This window comes from Ranitomeya variabilis, chromosome 3 (assembly GCF_051348905.1).
Source record: "Ranitomeya variabilis isolate aRanVar5 chromosome 3, aRanVar5.hap1, whole genome shotgun sequence".
NCBI classification, from domain to species: Eukaryota; Metazoa; Chordata; class Amphibia; order Anura; family Dendrobatidae; genus Ranitomeya; species Ranitomeya variabilis.
The window spans coordinates 80114072-80137019 of NC_135234.1; the positions used below are offsets into that span (position 1 = coordinate 80114072).

The 22948-nt window shown below is 43.1% G+C and overlaps 1 protein-coding gene and 1 long non-coding RNA gene across 4 annotated transcripts in view; both read right to left on the reverse strand.

The window, feature by feature from the left end:
* The window catches only part of SPECC1 (sperm antigen with calponin homology and coiled-coil domains 1), a 543118-nt gene that overhangs the window by 484106 nt on the left and 36064 nt on the right, over positions 1-22948 (reverse strand). The window lies entirely within an intron of this gene.
* LOC143817960 (uncharacterized) lies at positions 14762-16835 on the reverse strand. Its single transcript, XR_013224228.1, has 3 exons — positions 16186-16835; positions 15674-15742; positions 14762-15120 (listed from the first exon to the last, which is right to left on the reverse strand). It is a non-coding gene; the product is annotated as an uncharacterized LOC143817960 (long non-coding RNA).

The following is a 22948-nucleotide window of genomic DNA, read 5'->3' on the forward strand; positions in this document are numbered from 1 at the left end:
CAGCCTTTTCATGTAAGCAGTGTCTCAGACCGTGCCATACAGATCCGATGACACACTGCTTTACTGTGTATGTGAAATTACCCCTCTAAACGTACCCTTTACAAACTTCATGCAAGACCACCAGGCCGATTACAACAAGCCCAGATTCCACATACTTTATACTGCTGGGTCTCCATGTGCAACATGCAGAACCCATCTGTGAAGGGAGATTACTGAATTGTACAAAAATAGCACAAAATCTAGTTTCAGACCAACAAGACTCTCTACAGACGCAGACTTTAAGGTTACCACCCTCATAAAGAATTGTAATTATAGTGTGAAGATACAGTGGATAATTCTATAAAAATATCATCTAACAAGAAGGGTGGGTGAACAGTTGGGTCTTTCTTTTCATGTTTTTTTGGCAATGGTCCACGCATATAAATGTCTAGTACGTTCATATGATATCTGAATCACTGCCAAAAATATATGGAACAGCTTACTTCTCGATCTATCTAAGTAAACCCTCCATTTATCCATTAAAATTGTACAAGGTCAAACCTTCGTACCTCGAAATATGACAATTCAGTCTCTACTTAATTGCCACCTGAAGATCAATTTGTGGCTGAATTGACTGGAACCTTTAAAGCGCCACTCCATCGTTTTTTTTTTTTTTATTTCAGCTCTAGAGTGGTACTACCATTTGATGTTCCCTGACTCTAGCCTTACACTTACCAGCTGCCATCTTCTACTGTTCACGCTGCCGCGTCACCATCTTGTGACCACAACTTCTTCTGACTTACCGGAAGTCATAGGTAATCGTCACAACACAAGCTCTCAGTGTAAAAAAAAAAACCTTAAAAAGAAAAACTCATCACACTTGGACCAATGTTATTCAATGTAATAGTGCAGATGAACAATTTTTTTCACTGACTATATCTTCATGTGAGAAAAAATTGCAGCATGCACGATTTTCCTCCAAAAATTGGATGAAACGCTCCCATTCAAGTCTATGTGTGTGAGGAAAAAAATCTGATGCCATATGGAGCCACAGTATAGCATCTGATTTTTACAGATACGTTGCAATTCTGTAACATAGGAAACTTGAAATGATCCTGTAAATGATTAATAGATGCTAAGTAGAAAATCTGATTGTACACGGAAGACGGGCGAGGAAAAAAATCTCACTTTTCTGGATGAAATTATATACTAACTAGATGGTGGCCCGATTCTAACGCATCGGGTATTCTAGAATATGTATAGTAGTATATAGCACAGCCCACGTAGTATATAGCACAGCCCACGCAGTATATAACACAGGGCACATAGTATATTGCCCAGCCAGGTAGTATATAGCAGAGGCCACGTAGTATATAGCAGAGCCCACGTAGTATATAGCAGAGCCCACGTAGGATATAGCAGAGCCCACGTAGGATATAGCAGAGCCCACATAGTATATAGCAGAGCAACATAGTATATAGCAGAGCCCACGTAGTATATAACACATGGCACATAGTATATTGCCCAGCCAGGTAGTATATAGCAGAGGCCACGTAGTATATAGCAGAGCCCACGTAGTATATAGCAGAGCCCATGTAGTATATAGCAGAGCCCACGTAGTATATAGCAGAGCCCACGTAGTATATAACACAGAGACGTATGTAACACAGCCCAAGTAGTATGGCAGCTTTCTGGAGACCGTCCCCGGCCCGTCCGTCCATGAGAGGAGCAGATGTACGGCCGGTGGTGAGAGCGGCGGAGGCGCCATCTCCGGCAGTGCAGGAGCAGCACACGGCCTGCGCCTAACAATAACAGGACACATGTGTAGATAACGGAGAGGCCGAGGGCCCGGCCAGGTGTGTGGCTCACACGGGGCGCCCTGCAGGACTCCACAGTGCCGGCACATGGGCTGGCTCCAAAGAGCTGTTCACGTGCGGGGTGATAGTCCGCCCTTCCTGTAGTCCGGCACGGAGGCCGTTGCTGGCGGAGGACATCGTGGCTGCTCCCGGGAGTGTGTGGAGCCCCGGGCACAGATCAGATGATGGCGGCCTTTGTGATCTCCCCGTTGTATTTCCATGTCCCGCATTGTGAGAGTTCGCTGCTTCCTCCCCATTATAACCTCGTGCAGCGACATGCACCATGTGCAGGTCATGTGTCAGCAGTGAAGCACGCAGGGGGCACTGATGGGGGAGTAGGGAGGGACTAATCGGACTATGCCCGTCGCTGATTGGTCGCGGCAGCCATGACAGGCAGCTGGCGTGACCAATCAGCGACGCGGGATTTCCGTGACGGAAGTTGCTGACAGAAAGACAGACAGAAAGACGGAAGTACCTTAGACAATTATATATATAGATGTGTGACCCTAGCCTCGAGAGCCTCGCTCTGGCTCTCATAGACATACATTGAGTTGTGACTTGCAGATCACCCAGCAAACACTGGAACAATCCAGCAGGCCAAGAGTGATGGAGACTGACCAGAGAGGTGCTGAGAACAGAAGATGGCAGCTGGTAAGTACGACATTAAGTGCAGTGAACTTGGATTAGAAGCACCACTCCAGCGCTACAATAAAATAAAATAAAAAACACTGGAGTGGTGCTTTAAATGTCTTTAAGGCCTCATTCAGACATCCATATTTCACGTGCGTGGTTTTCATGGATAGACTATGTACCCATTATATGCTATGGCGTTGTTCGATTGTCCATGTGTTTTTTTTTTTTGTTTTTTTTTTAGCTTATATAGTGTCTGCAAAAAATAGAAATGTCCATTTTTAACCAGCATCACGGATAAAAAGTAGCATATGGGACCATGAAAATCAGAATGCAGTCCGTGTGTTGTCCGTGATTAACACTGTAATGGATTGGAGAAGCTTTGCAATTTTTTTTTTCACATATGAAAATCAGTGATGAAACACTGATGGTAAAAACAGAGATACTAAGCAAACACTGATGAAATCCAGATCCAAAGCACTGAAGACACTTGGACTGTTTTTAGCATAAGTCAAAAATCACGGACATCTGAATGAGGCCTAATGGTGTTTGTACGGCTGCTTATTGTTAGTTTCAAATAAGCTCAGAACTGATAAAACTAAACAAAAGAAGCAATAATGATCACATCACTCCATTTAAAACACTTCCAGGGTTTACCGCTCTTCTCCACTTCCTTACCCCTCTAGACATTGATTGGGCAGTTATTCGCATTTCCTGTGTGCTAAGGCAGATCCAGGAAGTAGTGACCAGGAGGAACCCAAAACAGGATGAGCAGGAGATCAGTGGAGCTAAGTATTGCTTCTTTTGGTCTTACTTTATGTTACTCATAAGCTAAGTGATCAGCTAGACAAGGCATTTAGGAGTAAATCCACACATGGAAGTTTTCTGCAGAAAATGTTTATTAAAAATGTAAATTGGGATTGTTTCTAAAGCATAACAATAGATTTATTTAAATTATTTTCTGTTAAATGAGACAATCATAGAAATTTCTGAAATTCTAAATTCCGGGGCAATTGCACTTTTCAACCTGCGTTGTAGCTAGCTTTAACCCCTAATGTTCACCCATTTAGATGCAATTGTCAATCTGTGACAGAGGGATTTAAATTACATGAATAAATGAGTATTCGTTCAGGTACCCATCACCACCCTTTCACCACCCCTTCCCCTAGCGACATAGTAGCAGGGTGCCAATGGATGATTTTGACAGCCAGGGTCCAACTGTAGCCTCTGTTGCTGTCATTTTTGTATTTCTATAAAACCTAAGTTCTAGTTCCCTAGGGAGACTTAAAAAAATAAAAGTATCTAAAAAAAAAATACAACTCCACCCCCCCAAAGAAAAGTTTATATCTCCCCCTTTCACCAATACAAAAATTAAGAAATTAAAAAATAAGCACATATAGTATTGCCATATCCATAAAAGTTCAATCTATCAAAATCTAAAATGAACCCATATTATAAACATTAAGAATATAGAATTGCCAATATTTTCATTTTTCAGTCACTTCACATCCCCAAAATAACGCAATAAAAAGGATCAATATATTGCATATACCCCAAAAGACTGATAATAAAAACTACAGCTATCCAATCTTCTCCAATCCAAAACGACACCTTGGACCACTGAGCAACAGTCCAGTTCTTTTTCTCCTTGGCCCAGGTAAGACGCTTCTGGCGTTGTCTATTGGTCATGAGTAGCTGACACAGGGAATGCGACACTTGTAGCCCATGTCCTGGATACGTCTGTGTGTGGTGGTTCTTGAAGCAATGACTCCAGCAGCAGTCCACTCCTTGTGAATCTCCACCACATTATTAAATGGCCTTTTCTTAAAGGGACACTGTCACCCCCTCCAGCCGTTATAAACTAAAAAAGCCACCTTGTGCAGCAGTAATGCTGCAGTCTAACAAGGTGACTCTTTTAGTTTTTGTTGCTGATATTCCCGCAATAAAGGTATTTATAATTTTGCTCAAATACCTATCTTTGTACCTGGAGGCAGGTCTGAAGCCTCCTCTTTGAAGCGCCCAACTGCCGTCAGTCATCTCTTCTGGGGCGATTGTCGCCGCCCCCTCAGCACTGTTTTCGTCTGAAATCTGGCGCCTGCGCTTTGCTCTTCTGCCTGGAGCAGACGCATAGAGCATTGGCCGTCCTAGCTCTGATGCCGGGTTCCGGTCTGCGCCTGTGCGGGCAGTGCGGCCACCCTGTTACTGAATTCCCGCCCCGCACTGTTATGCATTATGCACAGTGCGGGGCTGGGATTCCTGGGCATGCGCACTGCGCTTGTCAGACGCTCCCCCAGGTCCCCTGCATTCCAGCGTTGTTCTGTGCAGCTGTTCCAAACGCCGGCAAGGATACCTGTATATTCCGGCAAGCTGGTGTGTGGTTTGTCTTGGTGTCTGTGTTTGTATGTTGTAAGGCCAATGCACACGGCGGGGGACCAGGGGGAGCATCTGACAAGCGCAGTGCGCATGCCCAGGAATCCCAGCCCCGCACTGTGCATAATGCATAACACAGTGCAGGGCGGGGATTCAGTAACAGGGTGGCCGCACTGCCCGCACAGGCGCAGACCGGAACCCGGCATCAGAGCTAGGACGGCCAATGCTCTATGCGCCTGCTCCAGGCAGAAGAGCAGAGCGCAGGCGCCGGATTTCGGACGAAAACAGTGTTGAGGGGGCGGCGAAATCGCCCCAGAAGAGATGACTGACGGCAGTTGGGCGCTTCAAAGAGGAGGCTTCAGACCTGCCTCCAGGTACAAAGATAGGTATTTGAGCAAAATTATAAATACCTTTATTGTGGGAATATCAGCAACAAAAACTAAAAGAGTCACCTTGTTAGACTGCAGCATTACTGCTGCACAAGGTGGCGATTTTAGTTTACAAAGGCTGGAGGGGGTGACAGTGTCCCTTTAACAATCCTTTCAAGGCTGTGGTTATCCCGGTTGCTTGTGCACCTTTTTCTACCACACTTTTTACTTCCACTCAACTTTCCATTAACATGCTTGGATACAGCACTCTGTGAACAGCCAGCTTCTTTAGCAATGACCTTTTGTGGCTTACCCTCCTTGTGGAATGTGTCAATGACTGCCTTCTGGACATCTGTGAAGTCAGCAGTCTTCCCCATGATTGCGGAGCCTACTGAAACAGACTAAGGGTCCTTTTGTAAACGCTTAGGAAGCCTTTGCAGGTGTTTTTTGTTAATTATTCTAATTTACTGAGATGACTTTCGGGTTTTCATTGGTTGTAAGCAATAATCATCAACATTAACAGAAATAAACACCTGAAATAGATCACTCTGTTTGTAATATATGTGTTTAACTTTTTGTATTGAAGAACTGAAATAAATGAACCTTTTGCTGATATTCTAATTTTATGAGAAGCACCTGTATGTCCAAATTAATTTGTGCAAAGAGGTACATGCAAAAAAAGTCTTCTTTATAACATAATCTTCCATAAAACGTGCTACATGAGCTACGAGGAAATCTTGTTTTCAAAACTGTGAAAAAAAATACAATAAGATTCTTCCTCTTTCCTTTCCTTCAATAAAATAACAAGAGAAAACAGCCTTAATGAAGAATAATCCTGACCAGAGACAGTTTATTCTCCTTCTGCAGCTGAGGCCTCAGGTTGCCAGTGCAATATGCTTTATGTGACGCATATCAGATACCAGGCTCCAGATATTATTCTTCTAGCTCAGGAGGGTCAGCCAGAAATGTATCTTAGCTTACCCTTCAGAGCTAGGAAAATAAAAAGGAAACCAGGTATGAGGGGAAAAAGCAATTATTTGCTCAGCAGAGAGATGAGCTCTTTTGTCGTGAGCATTAAAGAGCCCAGCTGTAGCCCCAGCCTAAAGCTTTGCTTCTATCTACAACTGTCTCCTCTCTGGCAGATAGGGCCTTCACCAAGGCACCAAAAAGGGTTGACATCGAGCTTCCGCAATTCTCTTTATGGCATATTCCCCAAGCTTGAATATATTGTTTTCTAACATTGCCACGTATCTGGTTAGATGACAATCTCCCCAAGAAACTAGAAAAGCTGGTCATTGGACATGTGAGGGCTACAATGGCAGTCAGAATGGTGTCAGCCAGATTTCCCGGGAACATCAAAAACTATACAAGACAGTATAGACTTCATGTGGCAAACAACTCAATGACGTAGTATACATAAAAAATAATCAAATGTGCTACACAAACGATAAAGATCAGCAACTAGATAAAGCAGTGTAAAAAAAAGTTATATACAAATTGCACCACTATATCAAAATTACAATCAATGCTATTAGTGATGTTCATCTTACCATGAAATATACAGGAAAGGGTTGGTAAAAGTCACTGTGGCTTTGATGCTAAGATATGTTACGTTACTAGGTCTCGGTTATACTGTGCTCTTCAATCCTCACTATTCTCCATTTTATTTTTTCGCTTTTAATTTTAATACCTAAAAGCAGTTATCATGCTCAATTAATAATTGGATAAAAGCCAATGGATTCGATCATTAGGATCACGTAGAGTCTCATATAAACAGGATATGTTGACTATGATCCAATCAGTGCTAAAACAATTTTCACTGTTGGGGTGCTGGACCTTAGTGTCATAGATGGCAGGGTATTTGCAACTATTATTTTCTTTATGAAATGTATTAGGTTTTAATTAGCTACCAAAAAAACTCATATTTAGTCTTGGAAGTTCCATAATGTCTACTTGGGGCTCACTGAAGTCCTGCTGTCACTAGATGGGGAGTAGTGCTAGGGTGGTGTTGTGTAGCTGTCACAACTGTGACTTGGGGGACCTACTGTTTCTCCATGTGGTGATACTGTTATTATAGGGGAAATGTAAAAGACTGCTGTGACCAGGGAAGTGTGGTGTTGGCTTTTGAAGTGGTTGACTACCTTGATAAATGGGTAAAATTGCAAAGTTCTTGAAAGAAAAAAACTGTAACTTTGCAAACTGACCGTCATTTGAAAGTCCTCAAGAATGGAGGGGCATTTAACTTATACTTGCTGCACTTTCACTTTAGTTTACTGCTCGCTCCACAGTGTATCAAACGTGGCTAGTTTCTAGGCAAGGAGCAAATGCTTGCAAGCTCTTTGCTTTAGCTTCACCTTCCCTATGTTCCTCCGATGCTGTAAATGCAAAGTTTTCTCCTCCAGCATCTGTTAGATCACAGTTTGACCAAGGTGCTGGTCCTTATTGTCTATCAAGAGCGCACTGTCACTGACAAGCCGGAAGTCGAGAGGCAGAGAAGAAATTCTAACAACTGGAGAACAAGGTTTGCAGTTGTCGGACGATTGATTTTTTTAATTGGTTATTCTGGCTCCTAACATTTATAGGGGCTTCTATACCTGGCTAAAATTTGGCCTGGGGTAACGTAAGTCCTGGATTGGTTACAAATGGACAAAATTTAATTGATGTTTGTAGCAGATTGTTTAAAAGGATTGTTTAGGATGAGTCATCAATACCAGATCGGTTGGGGTATAACACCAGGCAAGTCCCTCATCGATCAGCTGTTTCCGGTGACGCGGCAGTCGGATGTAATCAGTTGTGGAGCTGAACAGCTTCGTTAACTGGAAAAATATTGCCATGTCAGATGAATCCAGATTTCTTTGCTGCATTATGCTTATAGGAGAATCAGAATTTGGGGCAAATAAGCATGTAAATCAACAGCATGGAGAAGAACAGCACAGCTTTGCCAAACACAGAGTGGCCGAGGCAAGGTACTGCACATACGTCCCTATTCAAGTGAATCGGCGTGGATCTGCAGTACAGCGATGAGGCTACAATGCAGTTGAAAGAGCTGTCTGGGCCTCTCCAGAACTGATCACATCAGGCTATCACCGGCATTGGAAACAGCTGATTGGTGGAAGTGCAGGGTGGCGCACTCCCACCAATCTGGTTTTAATTACCTATCCTAATGATAGACCATCAACACTAAGGTATCAGATGACCCCTTTAAGATTTAATATTATCCACTAACGATAGTCCTTCCAGTAGCATTGTAAAAGTTTTCATTATATGGTTGTGATGTAGCAGTATTCACTGTATGTCATAAATCGGATCCTAGTTTGCCTAACATAGAATTCTTTCTCCTTATAGAGGTATTCTATATCCAAAAGCACAAGGATGAAATGGATGGATGGTCGGACAGATGGATGGATGGCACTATTAGCTCAACACTTCTATTTTGACCAATTTCACTTACAAATTGCAGCTGTACAGTTCCCAGGGGGAAGAGGCCCATAGACTTGCAGCTGTTTCACATACTGAGCTGTGAGCTCCTTCAAGGTTTTTAAAAGGAAATATTTAAAAACAATAATACACGTGTTTAATAATGAGATCCACAGAAGTCCATAATGTAACCATCAGCAAGTGGAAAACCAGATTAAATGCAAAAAAAACAATCTTTTCTCCCTTATGAACATTTATCCAGATCGGTTCTCAATGATCTCCTGTTGTGTATATACACTGACTGGCCACTTAATTAAAGACACCCATCTGAAAACATGTTGGACCTTTTTAGACCTTCAGAAACTGAGCTGTTCATTGTGGCATAAATTCCATTAAATAATTATGTTTTTAAAACACCACTCCAGTGGGACTTTTTTCAGCGCTGGAGTGGCGCTTTAAATGTAAACCCCTACCCTCGGTCATATATCATCCTTCAGCGTCTTCACCGGTTTTTTTGGCAGCTTTCCAGTCCAGCGGCATCATTTTGTGAGCGCAGCTTTTGACCGGCCGCATTTATGCTACGTGTGAACAAGCCCTCAGCGTTACAGTTTTATTAAATTTTTTTATCGGTTTAATAGAGAAAAAATCACGTAATTTATCGGTCCCAAAAATAATCTGATCGCTGTGTTGTGCGGGTCGCTACAATTACAGAGACTCCAAATATGTCCATGTTATTTGCTTATTTGTGATGTTCATTATTAAAAAAAAAAAAAAAACATTAAAAATGACAATATTTTTTTCATTTTTTAGTAGATTTCTAGGCTGAAAAAATCTTATATTCTCCCGCTAGAATACAAATACATAAAAATCCACTGCTGTGTACCATGTATCAGTACAATCTGCCTGTGGTGTCAGAGCCTGCAGTACGGATCAAATACACAAAATTCTCCCCATTACATCACCAGAACTTGTGTCTCAGTAGCTTTAGCTTCTACCTGTAATGTTAAGGATGTGGGTTTGAGACCTGGGGAGGCTCTCACAAAAAAAAAAAAAAAAAAAGTACATTTTTGTAATTGCCTCTTATTATTTGTAATACTTTTTAGAAGAACAAAAAAAATATTTTTCTTCGCCTCCGTATACAAGGACCATGGAAATACATTGTTATACATAATGTATCTCTATAAACTTGTAAAATCTGCATCTTGGCTCACTGCCTGCATTATGGGTTAAGATTACCAAATTCTCCAGTCTACATCATTGTGGGCTGTAACTCCTAGATAGAGCCACAGCTTGTGAACATGGAGACGAGAGTTTGAATCTTGGGGAAAACTGATCACAGGACGGAGAAAAATTGAATAATATAATTTAATATATGCTCTGAGCATGTAGAAGCGGCACTGCCCTCTGAGGAGCGATGAAGACGTTGGAGAGAGGTCAGTATTTAGAAGCTGGGATGCGGGACTGAGCCTTCAAATCGGGATAGTCCCACTGAATACAGGACGGACGGAAGCTATGACTGTACAAAATGTCTGATGCAACTGTTTACAATGTTATTATGCTCCTCAGATTTGGTGATATTGGGATACATAGCAGGCACAGGGCACAGAGGGATTAACAGTTAGCCAGGCCCAGCCATGGGAGAAATTTTAGGAGCAAAAAACGGAAGTTGCTAGTGATTTCCTCAGTAATAGACAAAGAGACTAAAAATAGTCATGGGCGATGTGACAGACTAGGCCATACGTGTGGTGTGTGAGAAGGAAGGTGTTTCAGGTAGCAAGTCTGCAGCAGGATAGTATCATGGCACCTGGGATCAGGATACAGCAGGCAAGTCTGGGTGCTTGGTGACTTCTACATGAAAACTATAGACAGATGAGGTCAGATTGATGGAGTACAGATCCAGAGATCTGAAGGTATAACCATAGGTTAGTTGGTGGAGACCCTGAGACGGCACAGGAGTTTGAAGTAACAGAAGCTATGTGTAGGCCATTGTACACTCACCGGCCACTTTATTAGGTACACCATGCTAGTAACGGGTTGGACCCCTTTTGCCTTCAGAACTGCCTCAATTCTTCGTGGCATAGATTCAACAAGGTGCTGGAAGCATTCCTCAGAGATTTTGGTCCATATTGACATGATGGCATCACACAGTTGCCGCAGATTTGTCGGCTGCACATCCCAAAGATGCTCCATACAAGGCAGGATGGATCCATGCTTTCATGTTGTTTACGCCAAATTCTGACCCTACCATCCGAATGTCGCAGCAGAAATCGAGACTCATCAGACCAAGCAACGTTTTTCCAATCTTCTACTGTCCAATTTCGATGAGCTTGTACAAATTGTAGCCTCAGTTTCCTGTTCTTAGCTGAAAGGAGTGGTACCCGGTGTGGTCTTCTGCTGCTGTAGCCCATCTGCCTCAAAGTTCGACGCACTGTGCGTTCAGAGATGCTCTTAGGCCTACCTTGGTTGTAACGGGTGGCGATTTGAGTCACTGTTGCCTTTCTATCAGCTCGAACCAGTCTGCCCATTCTCCTCTGACCTCTGGCATCAACAAGGCATTTCCGCCCACAGAACTGCCGCTCACTGGATTTTTTTTCTTTTTCGGACCATTCTCTGTAAACCCTAGAGATGGTTGTGCGTGAAAATCCCAGTAGATCAGCAGTTTCTGAAATACTCAGACCAGCCCTTCTGGCACCAACAACCATGCCACGTTCAAAGGCACTCAAATCACCTTTCTTCCCCATACTGATGCTCGGTTTGAACTGCAGGAGATTGTCTTGACCATGTCTACATGCCTAAATGCACTGAGTTGCCGCCATGTGATTGGCTGATTAGAAATTAAGTGTTAACAAGAAGTTGGACAGGTGTACCTAATAAAGTGGCCAGTGAGTGTATAAGTGAAGAGATACTGGGCTTGCCAGGCTGGGGCTTGGGTACTGCAACGAAGTGAGCTGTGGGTGGAAGGAAAGCAAACTAGAAATGTTCAGGTCTATGGTTTCATAGGAATTTGTCTCACAAAAAAATTTACCGCCACGTATGTAAAGAACAAACTTTGTATTTTACTGGTTTAACTGATGATACATATATACAATAGGTAGCACTGCAGGAAGAGTTTATTTTCATAAATTGCAGAGGATGCTTCCTTCCTAAACTGCTGATTCCCAGTTTTCTGTACCATCTACTAATATGCGTTCATTGGAAAATCTCTTTCAGAGAGACACAGTCGCATATACAAACCTAGAGACCAGTTTCACTAGTGTCTGTGGCCGCATCAGGCCCATGTAACCATTACACCAGATGTTTCTCCTTGATCCCATTATTATACTCTCAGCAGAGATGCATGAGAAAACCCAATAGTTTGTCAGGCTTCGATATACTTGCCCTGGCTGGTACAGCAATGATGACCATGCCTCATTCAAAGTGACTTGGATCACTCGATTCTTCCCATTCTAATGAGGATCCACACTAAAGCTGGTCCATGGAAAACTTACTCCCTTGATTTTATGGAGCAAATGTCTAATATTCATACAGGTAAACGCCAAACATAAAAGGGTTGGTATCTTTAATAAACTGATCTGTAAATGATATTTATACAGTATATACTTCCCCTTTCCGTTCTCTTGCATAGTTTCCACAATATAATACAGTTGCATAAATGCAGTTTTATCAGTCTGCTGACATCACGTGCCGGTTCCCCTTGCTGCCTGTGTGCACTAAATGAAGCCTGTTTCACTCTTTATCCAAACATACACTGACAGCAACTCCATAACCACATCCTCAGTGAACATTACAAGATATTCTGTTCTTTTCATGTGGTTGTGGCCTTCATGCAGCTCCATGTATATAATAGACTCCTAAACTAGAAAGGTTAACAAAAAAAATGAAGTTATATGGTTACTCGGCCAAACTGGATAACAGTAGTCATGACCCATCAGTTTTCGTTTACGAGTCTATCATTTACTACTGTGTTTTTTCAAAAGCCACATGATGCTTTAACTTTAAAAATAGAGTAGTCCAGTCTTCAGACTCTGACTGCAGATGGAGCGCCCCCAGACGCAGGGCCGCGGGGTACTCGGTACCGGGCCTCTCTGTCTCGGTTCTGGGGTTGTCACGGTGGCTAGACCCGGTCCGTGACCCTGCTAAGGGGCGTCCAATGAAAGGTGTGATGGTGGTGCGTGGTGTAGGTCGCGATGAATAACGAGGACACAGGGTTGCAGTCTCTTTACCTCTTTACTGAAGGCTTCAGGATCCTCAATCCAGAGTACTGTTAACAGGGCTGGCTGAGACCGGCCGGTCCGAAGGCACATCCAGAGTTCCCTTTGCAGATGGAAATCTGTGCCTACCTTCTAGCACCTGTGTGTTGTAGTCCTTCCCTGCTGAGCATCACGGGATAGTCCTCACAACTGTTGTGTCTGTTTCTGATGTTCCCAAACAACAAAAAAAAAAAAAAAAAAAATCTCAGGTGCACTATCTATATGGGTTTATACACATGAATAAATGGATAAATTACCTAGGGTGCTGCAAAACTGCATAGAAATTGCATGACCATAAAAAGAAAAAGAAAAATTACCATGCTGGGCGATTCTATCCCAGGACCGGAAGTGCGCAGGAGAGGAAGTGCGCACCCATGAAGACGGTCCCGGAGTCTGGAACCATAAAACTCAGTACCCTGCTGACAGGTATATTGCCGAAGCAGGCAGCATACTGAAGAGAAAGGGCGCAGGCGCGGTGTGCGGCCGCACACAGAAGAAAGGGGGAAGGGAAGAATTTTGAACTGGGAAAAGTAATAGCAGCCAAGAGATCACGAGTACATAAATAAATAAATGATGATAGTAATGATAGAATCCCAGAGTCAGTAACGGTAATATTAAATTGGACCAAAAAATGTATATGAAACAGAAGAAAATAAGTATATACAAGCATGCAAAATATACAAAAAAAAAAAACATATATAAACATATATACATATACAAACATATACATATACATATATATAAATGTAAACACACATGCCACAGGTACATGAGTGGATCACAAAGGAACCATAGGCATACTCATAGATGTCCCTGGGAAATTAATGTATGAAAAATACCCTCAAACTAAATTATTGGGACCCAAGGTATCCCAGGGGTATTGATAATATAATCCCAGCCTAAATAAGAGAGGAAGGGAGAAAAAAAAAGAATTATTTATTAATATAACAAATAAAGATAATAATTAAAATATGTAAATAAAGATGTCCCAAAAAGTAGAGGGGGGACTGATACAATCAAATGTTCTTATTTCCCAGATGCTCTTCCATTCCATTGTGATATTTCAAAAGATTAAACCTTCCAGTTCCGTCCATACAATAAATTTCTTGATCCAATCCCCATGTGTCAACATATATCTCAAATATCCCGGAGACTCAGTTCTGGATCCAAAGAATTAAATGCAGGTGGCTTCTTACTCCAATCAAACGTGCCATATAAGTGTCCGCAGCTTTTAATCCTGTCCCAGGAAACCAGTATACAAAAGCTCTTCATTTAAGCCAAACGGAGAGATAGATTTTAGCTTGAAGATCCAGCGGGCTTCATGTTGTAGTAGTAGTCTGTGTCGACTACCACCCCTTTCATTACCCTGGATTCTCTGTAGGCCAAAAAAATGAGTGTTAGAGGGTTTACCCCCATGCATCCTCAAATAATGTTCCGCTATTGGCGTAAGTACTTTGCCCTTCTTGGAGTCTGAGTGGGCTAAATTAATCGTAGAAAGATGTTTTTGTGCCCGTTTCCTCAGCTCCTGTGATGTCTGCCCTACATATACTTTCTGACATGGGCATATAATAGCGTAAATAACAAAACTTGTTTTACAATTAATGTAATGATAAAGAGAATGCTCCCCATTATCCCCAGGATTAATGAAAGAGTCCCTGGTTGGAGACATGTATGGACATACACTGCATCCACCGCAGGGGAACGAACCCCTGAGGCGAATCCCCCGATTGAGTCTAATTACCGGACGTGAGAAATGACTTCTCGTGACAATATCCCGCAAGTTAGGGGCTCTTCTTGCCGTCATGAGAGGTCTAGAGCCGACACAAGAAAATGTTTGGGCATCTGAAGTTAGGATGTCCCAATTCCGGTTTAAAATGTCTCTCACCTGGTTCCAATTTGTGCTGTGTTCAGTAATGAACCTTATTGAAGAATCCTGTGAACGGGGACGTGGAGCAAGAAGGACATCCTGATTCAAGGTCCTGGCACGCTGGAAAGCAGTGGAAATCGTCCTCTTGGGATATCCCCTCCCACGCAATCTCATGGTCAAGTCTTTAGCCTGTTCTGTGAAATTCTCGTCCGTTGTACAATTTCGTCGGGTGCGTAGAAATTGTCCCACCGGGATCCCAGTTCGGGTATGGAGAGGATGGAAGCTCTGGTATTGTAACAAATTATTAGTGGCAGTCGGCTTTCGATACAAGTCAGTCAGCAATCTGTCCCCATTGACCACAACCCGAAGGTCCAGGAAAATTGCTGAAACCGGGGAACAAGAAGATGTCAAAAAAATATTTAGTGAATTCTCATTAAGTTCCCTTAAAAATTGGACACAGGAAGCCTCTGTCCCCACCCAAATGAAAAAGATGTCATCCAGAAAACGGTACCAATGTTTGACATGATTCAAATAGCCTTGTGAGCAAAAGACAATTGTTTCCTCCCACCATCCCAAAAAGATGTTAGCGTATGCCGGCGCGCACCGCGCACCCATGGCCACGCCCGATACTTGCTTATAATAAGTCCTGTCAAACAGGAAATAATTATGGTGCAAGATAAAGTGGAGAAGATCCAAAATGAATGAATCATGAAGGCGATTAGAACCAGTTAGGCCATCAAGGAAATGAGAGAGTGCTTGAATACCATGGGTATGGCAGATATTTGAATAAAGCGACTCAACGTCACATGTCACTAATAATTCCTGGCCTGTTAAGGTGATATTACGGCACACGCTAATGAAATGAGATGTATCTTTAATGTAAGCTGGTATCGTTGAGGCAATAGGTTGAATAAAATAATCAATGTAAGTACATACCCGTTCACTCATACTTCCTATGCTGGACACAATCGGTCTGCCTGGTGGTTTGTGAACATTCTTGTGTACCTTGGGTAGAAGGTAAAAAGTGGGGGTTACTGGATTCTCCACCCACATAAATCTTTTTTCACTTGGGGAGATTATTCCCATAGAGGCTGCCCGGTTGATCAGGTTATGTAGTCTCTCCAGAAAAATACCGGTGGGATCTGACGGTAATCTTGTGTAGAATCTCTGATCCCCCAACTGCCTATTGGCTTCTTCAAGGTACATATTGGAGGGCCACAAAACCACATTCCCACCTTTGTCTGCTTCTCTTATAATAATAGAATCATTATTTTTTAGAGATCTAACGGCCTTTCTCTCCTGATAAGAGAGGTTATTAGTAGAGCCTATATTTTTTGAAAGTCGTAAAATATCCCTTTTAGCGGATTCAAAAAAGAATTTGACCGCTGGGACCAACGAGAAAGATGGAGCAGAAGAGGACTTAATTCTTAATGGGAAAGATTTCCTACCTGTGGGCGTGGTATTTTCCTCCAACAGATCCAAGAGATCCTGCAAGACCTGTTGGTCCTCAATGGTAGTAGTTTGCAGGGTTTCTGGTTGCTTGTGGATTACCTGAAAGATTAATTTCCTACAGAATAAATATAAGTCCTTGATTAAATCAAATTTATCTGTAGTTCGAGTGGGGGAAAAAGAGAGGCCCCTACATAATACAGAGAGCTCAGCAGGGGATAATACATGGTCTGATAAGTTTATTACCTGTAGGGACATATCCACTGGAGGCAGATGGCTAGACCCCGTTACCGATGTTTGGTTTTGTGATTGTGCCGGTAGGGTGAGTTGGGACCCCTCCGGTTGGTCTGGCGTTTTCTGAGGTTTCTTGCGTTTACCTCCACGCCTGGTCCTGTGTCGAGATCGCTGCCTCCTGAGGACAAAAAATCACTCGAACCGGTGGCACTGGCTGTAGCCACCGAAGGAGCTGATATCTGAGTGTGGGATACTTGTTTGAACGGACGAGAATTCCCTGAATGCCTCCATCTAAAAGCTCTATGATTATCAAAGTCCAGACGATCCCTCTGGAATTTCTTCTGCTTACGATCCATAATTTCTTTCTCAAATGCATCCAATTTCTCTTTTAATTTTTGTTTAAAGGGTATCACCAATTGAGCCTCATCAAAGGTCACCAATTTGCTTTCCAAATCCTTAATCTCTTTCTTAGTTGCCGAAAAAAGCTGCCTATCGTGTTCCACTAGCATATTAATCATGATGCTTGAGCATTGCAGCAGTCCTTTTTCCCAAATACCCCGAAATGTTGTAGATGGCTCCCATGCAGGAAAAATTTGGACCCGTAGGCCCCTGGGGACTATCCCTATTTTAAGGTATTCCTCTAGCGTTCTGATATTCCACCATAAGCGGATTGCCAATTTATTGGCTGTTGTAATATCTGTTGATAATTTAGTAAAGTCCGAATCATTTACTACTGAGGTATTCTTTGAAAATAACCCTGATGACTGGGTCTGCCAAGCCGCCTCCCTGGCTTCCCAATCCATGACAAAATCTATCAGCAGGGAAACAGAAAGAAATGTAAACAAGAATTAATATGCGTGTATAAATTCAAGTAACAATAGTTGTATATCAAAAAGGGTACCCAATAGCCCCTATACTCCATAAATAAGGATTAACAATAAATCCTGTGCTCTCCGAGGCGAGAACACACCCCAATGGAAGTGGGGTGCAAACAAAATCATGACAAAAAAAAAAAAAAAAAAATCTCAGGTGCACTATCTATATGGGTTTATACACATGAATAAATGGATAAATTACCTAGGGTGCTGCAAAACTGCATAGAAATTGCATGACCATAAAAAGAAAAAGAAAAAGCCTATGCATATAACAGCGCACACCTGAATATATAGAACAAATAATATAGAAAAGTATAACAATTTTTAAAATAAAAATTGTTATACTTTTCTATATTATTTGTTCTATATATTCAGGTGTGCGCTGTTATATGCATAGGCTTTTTCTTTTTCTTTTTATGTTTCTGATGTTCCCTCACAACTGATTCTGATGTTCTTCTCCGTCCCCCAGATGATATGGCTAGGATGCACCTGTATGACGGGTAGGCCTGGAGTTCTTCCGGGACCCTAGTGACGCCCCTCTCCCACAGTTGCCCCCTATGTCTGCTTAGGTGATTTAGGTGAGACAGCCAACCTATAATTAACTGTCCTGTCGTTGGTTTGAAGTAATGCTTGGAGCTCAATACTTCCTCGGCGTTCCGGCCACCGGCTACGCGCCTCAGTAGGATGTTGCCCCGATCTTACAGCACGACTCCTACTGGTGTTATCTCCTTTTTGCTGTGATCTCGTTTCTCACTCTTCACAATAAACCTCGCTTCTTGTCCTTTCTTGAGATACCGCCGCAATGTAGTGCAGGCGCGGTTCCTTAACGCTCTGTCTTGTTCGCTAGGCCTCTGTCAGGATCCCACCCCTGACAGGGGCCCCCCTGAATCTTTCCCCTGCAACACCCTCTGCCACAGGATGTTGCCTGGTTCCAACCCAGTCAGCTTCTAACTAACTTCCTATCCAACCCCCAGTTTTACCAGATTGTGAGGAGTGGCCTAATACATAGTACCCTTTGCTCCCCCTGGAGGCCAGACTGTGAAGTGTATTGATGTTTGTGATACCTGGTCAGGTGAACTCCTTAAGTGCCATCAGACGTACCATCACTCCCCTTAGCGGCGGAGCATCAGTACTGCAACGACCAGGACTCTGGGGCGCTAGATTGACGTCTCAATCCTTACTGCGCACCAGGATTCATTAGTATTGCTGGAAAGAGTGAGCGGTAGCATGATCGCAAGTAAGTGATCTGCATACTTCCGGTCACATTCCAACTAGTTGGCTTGTCTCAATACAAGCCGGGCACGTCTATTTGGCGCATGATCACTTGTATGCAAATCGTGACCGCCCACTCTCACCGGAAATACCAGTGAATCCTGACAGTGGGCGCACCACAAGCTGTCAGAATTCAGAAGACTGCAGACCTTTATCAAATGACCAGACAACCCCTTTAACTATGAGTAAATCCCGGGATATGTTTCACCTCTCTTCCCTGGTAATACTGTATGAATGGATGCAAAAGCAAAAACCACACGTGTATGTTTAATACATTGCTGGCCTACATCTGAACTAATGAAAAATGCAGTAACTTTCAGTGAACAAAGAAACACTTCATTGGAAACCTAGGCATTTGTATAAGTTCTCTCATTTGCTCTTCATTTCATTCATGCAAGGAACTAAAATGTGAATCTACATCAAAAATCGAGTATTTGAGGAAACCTCTTACAATCCTATAGACATTAATGATTATTTGGGCTCCTACATTAATGGGGTTGTCCTAATTAGACAATACTTTTTCATTAGGAAGGTGCCTGTATGTATTTTATTAGATGGGATTCTGCTAAGGGGATTCATTCATACAGTGTTCATTTTAGGACATGGTCACAAATCAAAGTCAAACATCAGAAATACTCTGACTGATACCTCATTCTGATACTTGACTCTTATACCTGACTTTCACACATGGTCACAAATCAAAGTCAAACATCAGATCAGAAATACTCTGTCTGATATCTGATTCTGATACTTGACTCTGATACCTAACTCTGATACTTGACTCTGATACCTAACTCTGATACTTGACTCTGATACCTAACTCTGATACTTGACTCTGATATCTAACTATGATACTTGACTCTGACACCTAACTATGATACTTGACTCTGATACCTAACTATGATACTTGACTCTGATACCTAACTATGATACTTGACTCTGATACCTAACTCTGATACTTGACTCTCATACCTAACTCTGATACCTAACTCTGATACTTGACTCTGATACCTAACTCTGATACATGAAATTAGTAAAATTAGTAAAATTAGCTAAAATTAGCACCTGGGATCACTTTAGCTTGTGGTGCAATGGTAAGGCCGACGGCTGTAGTCTCTAGACGCAGGATCCGTTTTTTTTACCGCCGATCCTTTTTTTTTTTCTCCAGATCGGTTTTATCAGAGTATCAGAGTCAAATCCCTGCCTCCTGTCCTCATTGTAATACTACCCTCCTCCCGTGCACATTAGTTCTGGTCCACAGAATCTTGCGTCTTTAACATCAGAGTTTGGTCAAAGTTTCATCATTTTTACTTGATGAAAAAATAATTAGAATGGTTTCTAAAGCTTCTTTTATCAAACAGTCCATGAAAAACAGACAGCACACGGAGTTATGAAGATGAGCACATGGATAGCAGTGTTATAGGAGAGAAAAAGCTGGACAGTGTACCTCATAGAGTAGTATATCCTTAAATGAGAATTTGGCTGATATCATAGGTAAACTGCTCACCTAGTTCAGTTGTGCTAGTGTGGCACAACTCTCTTGAGTGCACGTAGAATTTGGTGTCACAAAAGTCCTGGAAGCCTCCGTTTGATATTTTCAACCGAGTGGCAAACAAGAACAAAAAATAAAATACGTTATTGTATATGAAATTTGCATCCAAAAAAAAGAAAAATACCAGAATTACCGTGGCTTGGGAAAAAATTCATTCACACTCTTAGTATTTATTGAGCTTTGCTACCTCACAACCTAGAATTTCTCTGTTTTTTTTATTGTTTTTTTGAAAGTTTGCATCAGTTCATGTAAAGAACATGCCTACGCCTGTGAACATTTGGTTTTCTTTTCATTGTGAAGCAAACAACAAATAGGACAAAATATCTGTAAACGTCAGTGTGCATAACTATTCAACCCCCTCTAAAGTCAGTACTTTATAGAGACTCCTTTTGCAGAAATTACAGCTGCAAGTCGCTTTGGATAAGTTTCTGAGATTTCCACATCTTGCCACTGGTATTTTTGCCCATTCCTCAAGGCAAAACTGCTCCAGCTCCTTCAAGATAGATGGTTTCCTCTGGTGAACAGCAATATTCAAGTCTGACCACAGATTCTCAATTGAATTAGTCTGGGCTTTGTCTAGGCCACTCCTGTTATGACCCCAATGGCGAGGGTCTCAGAGAAACAAGTAAGTCTGCGACGTACAAAAATCCAGCTCATAGGGCAGTGGTAACTGGGTTGACCATATATCTACTCCTAACGCCAACACTAGCAGTAGCCGGGGAACATGCCTACGTTGGTCGCTAGATGTCTCGCGCCAGCCGGAGGACTAACTACCCCTAGAAGAGGAAAACAAAGACCTCTCTTGCCTCCAGAGAATAGACCCCAAAAGTAGGATAGTAGCCCCCCACAAATAATAACGGTGAGGTAAGAGGAAATGACAAACACAGAGATGAACTAGATTTTAGCAAAGAGAGGCCCACTGACTAATAGCAGAATGTAGTAAGATAACTTATATGGTCAACAAAAACCCTATCAAAATCCACGCTGGAGATTCAAGAACCCCCGAACCGTCTAACGGCCCGGGGGGAGAACACCAGCCACCCTAGAGCTTCCAGCAAGGTCAGGAAACAGATTATATACAGGCTGGACAAAAATGCAAACCAAAACAAATTGCAAAAAGCAAGAAAGCAGACTTAGCTTAATCAAGCAGGAACCAGGATCAGTAGACAAGAGCACTACAGATTAGCTCTGATATCAACGTTGCCAGGCATTGAACTGAAGGTCCAGGGAGCTTATATAGCAACACCCCTGACCTAACGACCCAGGTGAGCATACAAGGGATGAATGACATACCCAGAGTCAAATCACTAGTAGCCACTAGAGGGAGCCAAAAGGTAAATTCACAACAGTACCCCCCCTTAGTGAGGGGTCACCGAACCCTCACCAAGACCACCAGGGCGATCAGGATGAGCGGCGTGAAAGGCACGAACTAAATCGGCCGCATGCACATCAGAGGCGACCACCCAGGAATTATCCTCCTGACCATAGCCCTTCCACTTGACCAGGTACTGAAGCCTCCGCCTGGAGAGACGAGAATCTAAGATCTTCTCCACCACGTACTCCAACTCGCCCTCAACCAACACCGGAGCAGGAGGCTCAGCAGAAGGAACCACAGGCACAACGTACCGCCGCAACAAGGACCTATGAAATACGTTGTGGATGGCAAACGACACCGGAAGATCCAGGCGAAAGGATACAGGATTAATGATTTCCAATATCTTGTAAGGACCAATGAAGCGAGGCTTAAATTTGGGAGAGGAGACCTTCATAGGAACAAATCGAGAAGACAGCCATACCAAATCCCCAACGCGAAGTCGGGGACCCACACCGCGGCGGCGGTTGGCAAAACGCTGAGCCTTCTCCTGTGACAACTTCAAGTTGTCCACCACATGCCCCCAGATCCGCTGCAACCTATCCACCACGGAATCCACCCCAGGACAGTCAGAAGGCTCCACATGTCCCGAGGAAAAACGAGGATGGAAACCAGAGTTGCAGAAAAATGGCGAAACCAAGGTGGCGGAACTAGCCCGATTATTAAGGGCAAATTCAGCCAACGGCAAGAAGGTCACCCAATCATCCTGATCAGAAGAGACAAAACACCTCAAATAAGCCTCCAGAGTCTGATTAGTTCGCTCCGTTTGTCCGTTAGTCTGGGGATGGAAAGCGGATGAAAACGACAACTCAATGCCCATCCTACCACAAAAGGATCGCCAGAACCTGGAAACAAACTGGGATCCTCTGTCCGACACAATATTCTCAGGAATGCCGTGCAAACGAACCACGTTCTGGAAGAACACAGGAACCAGATCAGAAGAGGAGGGCAGCTTAGGCAACGGAACCAAATGGACCATCTTGGAGAAACGGTCACATATCACCCAGATGACAGACATGCCCTGAGACACCGGAAGATCAGAAATGAAATCCATAGAGATGTGTGTCCAAGGTCTCTTCGGGACAGGCAAGGGCAAGAGCAACCCGCTGGCACGAGAGCAGCAAGGCTTAGCTCGAGCACAAGTACCACAGGACTGTACAAATGACCGCACATCCCTTGACAAGGAAGGCCACCAAAAGGACCTGGCCACCAGATCTCTGGTGCCAAAAATTCCCGGGTGCCCTGCCAACACCGAGGAATGAACCTCGGAAATGACTCTGCTGGTCCATCTAGCAGGCACAAACAATCTGTCAGGTGGACAAGAGTCAGGCCTACCAGCCTGAAATCTCTGCAACACACGTCGCAGATCTGGAGAAATAGCAGACACGATAACTCCTTCCTTAAGAATACCCACAGGTTCAGCGACTCCAGGAGCATCAGGCACAAAGCTCCTAGAC